The sequence below is a fragment of the Drosophila kikkawai genome, unplaced genomic scaffold, assembly GCF_030179895.1.
Source record: "Drosophila kikkawai strain 14028-0561.14 unplaced genomic scaffold, DkikHiC1v2 scaffold_185, whole genome shotgun sequence".
In the NCBI taxonomy this organism is placed as follows: Eukaryota; Metazoa; Arthropoda; class Insecta; order Diptera; family Drosophilidae; genus Drosophila; species Drosophila kikkawai.
The window spans coordinates 30,630-40,796 of NW_027222521.1; the positions used below are offsets into that span (position 1 = coordinate 30,630).

At 37.6% G+C, this 10,167-nt stretch overlaps 1 long non-coding RNA gene across 1 annotated transcript; it reads right to left on the reverse strand.

Annotated features, from left to right (window-relative positions):
• Positions 1-7,352: 7,352 nt before the first annotated feature.
• LOC138929405 (uncharacterized) lies at positions 7,353-8,409 on the reverse strand. Its single transcript, XR_011445773.1, has 3 exons — positions 8,228-8,409; positions 8,051-8,168; positions 7,353-7,991 (listed from the first exon to the last, which is right to left on the reverse strand). It is a non-coding gene; the product is annotated as an uncharacterized lncRNA (long non-coding RNA).
• Between the last annotated feature and the right edge of the window lie 1,758 nt (positions 8,410-10,167).

Consider the following 10,167-nt stretch of genomic DNA (forward strand, 5'->3'; position numbering starts at 1 on the left):
CACATAGCATGCCATAATTCGTTACTCAGTTGATTTTATGACAAATCGAAATTGTGTTTCATTTGGAGTAAAATAAGTTATTCGTTTCATATCAGCATTTGTATTTAGGGTGGTAAGTTGAACTGTGTAAATTATGTGGATTAGAGGTTAAATTAACCGCTCTGCCTATGTTCCAAAATGCCTAGAGCACGACGTGTGAACATCGTTCTCCGCAGAAGGCATGCAATCCAGCAACAAGGGTATTCACAGAACTTAAGCGAGGAAAGACGAAATGCAAGAAGAGAATATGACCGATTAAGACGACGCGTGAGCACACGAAGATCATTGGCATTATACAATCGCTTGGCATTTCAATATGATCCCTCTAAGAACTACAGAGATAGAAAATTAGATATTGGACCTATGACGATTATATGCCGATATTGCAATGCGTTAAAGTTTAAAAGAGAAACTGCTGGATTGTGCTGCGCAAGTGGAAAAGTCAAACTGGATCCATTACTTACACCACCACAGCCAATAAAAGCATTGTTTGATGGAAGTGATCCAGATTCCAGCCATTTTCTTCAACACATCCTTGAATACAATAACTGCTTTCGCATGACTTCCTTTGCAGCTAATATCATCCGAGAAGGCGGCTTCATGCCGACTTGCAAGGTAAAAGTTACAATCACTTACACAAAACACAAAGAATTGTAACATAATAACAACATATACTCTACGGACTACACCATCACACGATTCTTCAACAAATGATTGTTTGCAATTACAGATACAAGGACAAATATATCATTTGCATGGTTCATTGGTGCCAACAACAGAGGAACCGCATCAATTTCTGCAAATATATTTCATTTCGTCGATGGTGGATCAGCTGAATGTGCGGTGCAACATTCAGGGAACACGACGCATGAACCGATTTCCACGGTTTTGCATTCGTTGGAAAGGTCTTGGAATTCGTTATATAAGCAGTAAAGAAAATTCAGGAAAAATTGCAACAGAAAATCGGGAAAGTCATTTTTGCATAAAGGCCATCACTGATACATAGCATGCCGTAATTCTCTACTCAGTTTATTTTATGAAACAAAACAAAACTAATTTTGTGAAATTGTGAAGAATCAGTAAAAAAATAAGTTATTCATTCTCAGCTATTGCCGGACTGTCTTCGTCCCCGATTTTAATAAATTTAATATTGGGCACTTTCGAATGGCTTACTAATACAAATTGTGCATCTGAGCCTTGGGAATTTGGTGCTTTTCAGGGAAGCTTAGTGTCCACTTCTTCTTCCTCATATATTTCAGCGTCTTTTTCAAGAATAATTGCAACAGAAAAGGTGGTGAGTGTAATGTATAAATTATGTGGATTAGAGGTTAAATTAACCGCTCTGCCTATAGTCCTTGATCAAGACCAGCGGTGGAAATATTCTCAGCTATTGCCGGCCTGTCTTTGTCCCCGATTTTAATTAACTTATTGGGCACTTTCGAATGGTTTAGTAAAACAAATGGTGCATCTGAGCCTTGGGAATTTGTAGCATTTGAGGCAAGCTTAGTGTCCTCTTCTTCGGAATTTTTCAAGAATAATTGCAACAGAAAAGGTGGTGAGTTGAACTATGTAAATTATGCGGATTTGAGGTTAAATTAACCACTCTGCCTATAGGCCCATATCATATACATAACTCCCGAACCCCCCCACCGATTACCCTGGTTTTGCAAAAAAAAAAAAGTTATTCGTTTCCTAACATTTCAATTGGAAACCAGCATTTGTCTTTAAGCTGGTAAGTTGAACTGTGAAAATTTTGTGGATTTGAGGTTAAATTAACCACTTTGCATATAGTTCAAAATGCCTAGAGCACGACGTTTGAACATCGGTCTCTCCACAAGGCATGCATGCCAGCAACAAGTGTGTTCACAGAACTTAAGCGAGGAGAGACGAAATGTAGTAAGGGAAAATGCCCGATTCAGACAACGCGTGAGCACACGAAGATCAACTGGTGTGCAGCATCTAAGAGGATCCCAACCAGCGTGGCAGGCTCCTAACACTTCCTCGACATAGCCATCGACCTCAGGACAAATTTCAAGAATCCTGAGATAGAGTGCTAGAAAATATTCGTTATCCGAAGGTGTCGCGGGTGAGACCGTGCCCCCGGTGTTGCCCATATCCGTTTTGTCCACTGGAGGGTCTCAACAGTTGTCCTCTCAGAGCCCCAGCTCCCTACCAGGGTGTCAGGCCCGGACTACCGTCCGAAATTGGTAAGGCGGATAATCAGCTTACCTTGAAAAAACCCCTTATGGCAATACCACCAACGAGACAGTTTCATCTTTCCTCCATTGTCGGAACTTCCTATTTATTGAAACCATCTTTCCGCTATTCAGTTAATCTATAAAAGACTTTCGGATAGGGACCACTTAGTTAGTAGTTCTTGGTGATTTTAACATCCCAGAGGCTATTTGGTCCCTAGATAATTCCATTAACCACAATACATCACAAAAAATGTTGTTTACCAAAGAACACTTCAATTAAACGGATAATTTGCCGAAAGTGGCGTAACGGAGTTCGCCTGGCTTACTAGTACATATATATATATGCTAGCTTTAAGTTGAAATTATCTTCTCCAAAATATTGCGTGAATTAAGTATTAATAATAAATAATGAAATAATTGTTTTGATACACAGAAAAAAAAAGAACCGCAATGAATTTATGCAATTAAATTTATAATTGATAATTGATCTACACTGGAAAAAAAAAATTTAAATTAATTAATTAAAATGTAGTCTATAAAAAAAATATATATAAATATATATATAACAAAATTATTAGAGATACATATTGAAGCAATTAAAGTAAGGAAATAAAATAATAGTAATATAGTAAACCAATTTAAAATGCCATAGATAATTTTTTTTAATTAAAATTATTATTAATTTTTTTAAATGTAGCCTTTAAAATTGTTCTACTTTATCTCGCACCTTTCGCTTATACCCAGCTGTCTTTTTATAAACAATAATGAGCCTACAATGAAGAAAAATAGACAGAAGAAAACACCTATATATATAAATTAAACAAATAACAAAATAAAATCCCAATCAATATGCAAAGCTAAAGCAACAATTATTATAGGTAAATAAATAATTTAACAACAACCTTTAAAAATGTAAAATACGCTAAAAGAAAAAGAATTTTCGTAAATTAAAAATTCCCTTTAATTTCAATAATCTTATACAACAAAACAACATGAATTAAAATTTATAATGTATTAACAATTTTTCGTTTAGGTTTAATTTAGTAGCTTTAGGGACTACACTGTAAGAATAAAAGGGATAAAACTTTAGAACTCTATCATTTTTGTAATTATTTCCGGATAATGGATTTGTTCATTTATTCAGAGTTGAGTTTTGTTGTGTTTAGGAAATGGAATATATTGTTAACGATTACGAATTAAAGTATTGAGAATTGAAATCATGACGTGCTAATTTTTATTATTTTCTGGATTGACATGGCAACTTAAAACTCGTCGGAGGAATGTTTTGGGATCTTCCGTAATTTTTTTTTCGCTTTGAAGATCATGGTTGGGTAGGATACAGACAGCGAGAGTCAAATATCACAGCAGTCCGATTCTAGTTTTTTTTCAATGTGTTTGCTTTTAGTATTGGTTGATTTGGTTTAATTCATGGAGTTGAGCTCCTGTTTATAGTATCAGTAGGAATCCTAAAAATTAAAGGTTATGTGAATGTGGAATGGAAATGGCAAAAACCCACCCCAAACGCCCAAGAGCTAAGGCACAAGAGGATTCCGCCCGTCATTCTTCCGGACCCGAAGAGAGTGAGAAAGAGAGAGAAGCCGCGAAGAACAGTAATATATTTTCTTCCTTTGTCACACCTCACCCGCACGTTACATATACTTTTTGGCGCCCGAACGTGGGGCGGGAAAGAACGTTATAAAGATTTTTTTTTTGCCCCGAATGTGAGGCAGGAAAAACGGTACATATACTTTTTGGCCCCCCCCAAAAATATTTTTGTTGAGTATATTTTGTTCGAGTTTCTAGTAGTACTACAGCTGAAGTAAGTTAGATCTGATAGGTCTTAATACCGCTAAATAGTATTCTAGGAGAGAAGTCTGTTCACTGGCCTACGAATATGTTTATTCAGATGGGATAACGTACGAGAACCAGGGAAAGAGCGTATCGTTGAAGAAAATGTAGAATTCCAATGGGTCTTATACAGTTAAGAATTTGGGTTCATGCTCATCAAGAAAAATTGCTCGTGTTACTTCGTGATTTGGAGTTCAGTTAGTTAATTTCGGAAGATGTGAAGTCGTTATTTGACGAAGATAGTTTTGGAGAATATTGCGCATTCGGCTGAGATCAGATGCCAGTACTCGATTATCGCGTTACGTTGAACCAAAGACAATAGAGCTATAAGATAAGTAACGCCATACGATTTTTTTGCACACGATTTTTTCGTGCTGGCTTTTGAACTGGCTCCAGGCTCTCTTAAATTTTGTTCAAAAGCCAGCGAAGAGAGCGCTCTAGAGCCAGCCGTTCTCTTGTACGCATTCAGCGACGCCGCCGGGTGTTTGTGTGCAAACGGGCCTCAGAAGGCCAATTTCGCTAATAAATTTATTTTTTATTTAAACATCTCTTTAATGTTATATACTTATTGATTTATAAATGAATTCTTTATATTGTATGAATCATTATAATATATTGTTAATTTATTAGTCAATTGAATTAGATAATTGTAAATACATATGTAATTATATATGTATTTAAATCAATTATTTGTATTATTTTGCATATTTATTTAATAATAAAATTATAAAATATACATACAGATGAAAATAAAATTTAGTTTACTGATTTTCTGGATTGAACTTGTATACAATTACAATCCATATTCGAGATCAGCTGTTTTTGCTGCCGCTACTATCGCACAGTGGCGCCTTTTCTCATTTAGCGTAGCAAAAATGATATATTTTGAACCAAATACGATAACCTAATAATTTGAACGGACAGATAATTGTTGTAAAATATATATATGTACTGCATAATAATAAAAAAAATATGCTAACTGTAGCGCTCACGGTTTTGTGGCGGTTACACTTAGAATTTAAAAAAAACTTTAATTGATTTTATTACAGATTCTCAATCCTTGAGAAATGTTCTGTCGAATAAGTATGGTTAAAATCGTTTTTGCGAAAACGACTTTTTCGATTTTTGCAACGCTAATTGTTCGAGAGGCGCTACTGTGCATCGCCCTTAACAAGCGGTCGCTAGCACAAAACACATTTTTACATTTTTTGGTGCTTGCGCGCTGGCGCACACATATTCTCGCACACATACGCGCTTGCGTGTTCTTGTGTTTACTCATACAAGCAAACGCATTCTATTTTTAGAACGCGATTGTCGTTGCTATCAAAAATGAAGCCCCATATTGCAAAACGAATGTATGGGCGTGAGGCATCTTGTTAATTGTATTGTCTTTGGTTGAACCCTTTCTTCATGATGAAAATTTAACGATCCTGAGACCCCAAAGACACCTCTGAGATGGATTTCGAGATACAATTTGTTTATTTTTGCACTTAGGTAACTGTTGTCTGGAACTCGTTTAAATGCTACATCGCTTTACGTGCCGAATGGAAACCGCTAGTAAGATTGTAAATCAAGTATTTAGTCCCATTTCAGTTTAGTTTCAATAGCCCAGAAAAACGTAAATTCCTTATCGGATACTGCAAGCTAGGTTATTCACTCCGAGTTTTTTTTGTTGCCAAATTAAGTCAAATCCAGAAGTTAGAAAATTGAAAATGCCAGTTGTAAATACTCCGCCACGCGCCTCATCAGCGTTGAGGGAAAATAACTGTTTATTATGCGCCACAATAATGGATAACACCAATCCGTGTTATTTACTCACGTGTGGACATGTGTTTCATAAAAATTGTGTAGAAGCTTGGTTGACAGAAAATACAGTATGCAGTATTTGTAGTGTCGCCATTATTCGAGAAGAACTTAGGGTCGTGGTAGGCAATTGTTCGCCACCCAGACCTCAGCAACCTGCACCTTCCGCGGTACGAGATACGCGAGGTGTTATGACGCGAAGCGCTAGAGCTCTAGCTTTAGCAGAAAATCCGAATGTCAATTCAATTCAAAACCCTCCAGTTGAAAACGTAGGAGAGGTTAGTCCTCAAGCCTTAGATGGTAGTAACAGCACCAATCAGGGAGAGGTCATTGCTGAAAGACCTTCTAGAGGTAGGCCTCGTAGCAATAGGCAAAACCGTCCCCCTAATAATCGTCGCAGTCAACCTGTAGACTACAATACCATTCAAGAGATGATAGAACAGACGATCAGTAGAGTTATGGCTTCTTTGAATGTTAATTTTCCTTCCTGCATAGGAAAGGAAAGGACCACGTCGTCCCTGATGCTTTATCCAGACTCTGTGAACAAGATATTGCAGAAGTAGAGATGAGCCCAGTAATCGACCTTCAAGCAAACGCGTTTAGAGGATTTTTACGTAGCCTTGAAAAACAATTACAGTGAAAACCAATCTACCAAATCGAGAATTTACAAGGAAGAGAAATAGGAACCTTCCATGCGAAGGACATCCGAAACTAATTCCCGCTAATATTACATCTAAAAGAAGGAATATTATCGGGTGGTGTAACGGCCAGGAGTTCGAATTTTTAAAAACGAATATTTAAAAGCTTCAAAAGTTTTTTTATAGCTGAATTAAAAAAAAAATTAGCTATATTAAAATCTGGCATCGCTGAAAAAAAATGGCTTATCTTAAGCTTGCTCTCTTAATGCAGGTGCATTGATAAGCGCAGCCAACTTTGGTCCAGATAAAGCTTTCTGAGCTTATCTATATAAACCACCCACGCGGCTTTATTCGATCTTTTCCGATCAATATAATAAAACTTCGCAGACATCGATCTTGTGTTTTGTGCAGTGAAAAAATAAAAATTCAGGTTAAATCCGTTTGCGCACATTTTTTTTAAACAATTATTATTGCACCCAAGCGCGTAAATAAATTGCGCCCAAGCGCTTTATTTAATAAATTGTGCCAACGGTTGGAAAAAAAAAAGTGATTTAAGTTTTCGGGAGAAAAATTTTCTTCTTGGCTTCATTTTCGAGTTGGCCAAAGAAAACTCCCTGGACCGTTCGCCAGGAAAACTGCAAATAATCTTTGCAGCCTTTTTTGAAAGGTATGTGTTTTTTTTAAACGGCAGAATTAAATTGCGTTTTCTAACGCCAAATTTATTTCATACTAGTAAGCCAGGCGAACTCCGTTACGCCACTTTCGGCAAATTATCCGTTTAATTGAAGTGTTCTTTGGTAAACAACATTTTTTGTGATGTATTGTGGTTAATGGAATTATCTAGGGACCAAATAGCCTCTGGGATGTTAAAATCACCAAGAACTACTAACTAAGTGGTCCCTATCCGAAAGTCTTTTATAGATTAACTGAATAGCGGAAAGATGGTTTCAATAAATAGGAAGTTCCGACAATGGAGGAAAGATGAAACTGTCTCGTTGGTGGTATTGCCATAAGGGGTTTTTTCAAGGTAAGCTGATTATCCGCCTTACCAATTTCGGACGGTAGTCCGGGCCTGACACCCTGGTAGGGAGCTGGGGCTCTGAGAGGACAACTGTTGAGACCCTCCAGTGGACAAAACGGATATGGGCAACACCGGGGGCACGGTCTCACCCGCGACACCTTCGGATAACGAATATTTTCTAGCACTCTATCTCAGGATTCTTGAAATTTGTCCTGAGGTCGATGGCTATGTCGAGGAAGTGTTAGGAGCCTGCCACGCTGGTTGGGATCCTCTTAGATGCTGCACACCAGTTGATCTTCGTGTGCTCACGCGTTGTCTGAATCGGGCATTTTCCCTTACTACATTTCGTCTCTCCTCGCTTAAGTTCTGTGAACACACTTGTTGCTGGCATGCATGCCTTGTGAGGAGACCGATGTTCAAACGTCGTGCTCTAGGCATTTTGAACTATATGCAAAGTGGTTAATTTAACCTCAAATCCACAAAATTTTCACAGTTCAACTTACCAGCTTAAAGACAAATGCTGGTTTCCAATTGAAATGTTAGGAAACGAATAACTTTTTTTTTTTTGCAAAACCATGGAAATCGGTTGGTGGGTTCTGGAGTTATGTATATGATATGGGCCTATAGGCAGAGTGGTTAATTTAACCTCAAATCCGCATAATTTACATAGTTCAACTCACCACCTTTTCTGTTGCAATTATTCTTGAAAAATTCCGAAGAAGAGGACACTAAGCTTGCCTCAAATGCTACAAATTCCCAAGGCTCAGATGCACCATTTGTTTTACTAAACCATTCGAAAGTGCCCAATAAGTTAATTAAAATCGGGGACAAAGACAGGCCGGCAATAGCTGAGAATATTTCCACCGCTGGTCTTGATCAAGGACTATAGGCAGAGCGGTTAATTTAACCTCTAATCCACATAATTTATACATTACACTCACCACCTTTTCTGTTGCAATTATTCTTGAAAAAGACGCTGAAATATATGAGGAAGAAGAAGTGGACACTAAGCTTCCCTGAAAAGCACCAAATTCCCAAGGCTCAGATGCACAATTTGTATTAGTAAGCCATTCGAAAGTGCCCAATATTAAATTTATTAAAATCGGGGACGAAGACAGTCCGGCAATAGCTGAGAATGAATAACTTATTTTTTTACTGATTCTTCACAATTTCACAAAATTAGTTTTGTTTTGTTTCATAAAATAAACTGAGTAGAGAATTACGGCATGCTATGTATCAGTGATGGCCTTTATGCAAAAATGACTTTCCCGATTTTCTGTTGCAATTTTTCCTGAATTTTCTTTACTGCTTATATAACGAATTCCAAGACCTTTCCAACGAATGCAAAACCGTGGAAATCGGTTCATGCGTCGTGTTCCCTGAATGTTGCACCGCACATTCAGCTGATCCACCATCGACGAAATGAAATATATTTGCAGAAATTGATGCGGTTCCTCTGTTGTTGGCACCAATGAACCATGCAAATGATATATTTGTCCTTGTATCTGTAATTGCAAACAATCATTTGTTGAAGAATCGTGTGATGGTGTAGTCCGTAGAGTATATGTTGTTATTATGTTACAATTCTTTGTGTTTTGTGTAAGTGATGGTAACTTTTACCTTGCAAGTCGGCATGAAGCCGCCTTCTCGGATGATATTAGCTGCAAAGGAAGTCATGCGAAAGCAGTTATTGTATTCAAGGATGTGTTGAAGAAAATGGCTGGAATCTGGATCACTTCCATCAAACAATGCTTTTATTGGCTGTGGTGGTGTAAGTAATGGATCCAGTTTGACTTTTCCACTTGCGCAGCACAATCCAGCAGTTTCTCTTTTAAACTTTAACGCATTGCAATATCGGCATATAATCGTCATAGGTCCAATATCTAATTTTCTATCTCTGTAGTTCTTAGAGGGATCATATTGAAATGCCAAGCGATTGTATAATGCCAATGATCTTCGTGTGCTCACGCGTCGTCTTAATCGGTCATATTCTCTTCTTGCATTTCGTCTTTCCTCGCTTAAGTTCTGTGAATACCCTTGTTGCTGGATTGCATGCCTTCTGCGGAGAACGATGTTCACACGTCGTGCTCTAGGCATTTTGGAACATAGGCAGAGCGGTTAATTTAACCTCTAATCCACATAATTTACACAGTTCAACTTACCACCCTAAATACAAATGCTGATATGAAACGAATAACTTATTTTACTCCAAATGAAACACAATTTCGATTTGTCATAAAATCAACTGAGTAACGAATTATGGCATGCTATGTGGGAGTGTTGGCGCTTTATGCAAAAATGATTTTCCCGCTTTCTGTTGCAATTTTTCCTGAATTTTCTTTACTGCATAAAATCACAAATTCCGAGACCTTTCCAACGAATGCAAAACCGTGGAAATCGGTTCGTGCGTTCTGGAGTTAATTGATCCCCGCAGAAAACTCGACTTATTTTTATATAATAGATTAGTGTTGCCTTTGGAAGCTGAAAAACCCTCCCGACTACGGGAAATAGAGAGAACTACATTGGAAAAATCTAAAGTGAGGAAAACCGTCCATTTGGATCCCGGCTTGAGGAAAATTCAACCCGAAATCCGCACCTGGCCAGCCCCTAAATCCGCACC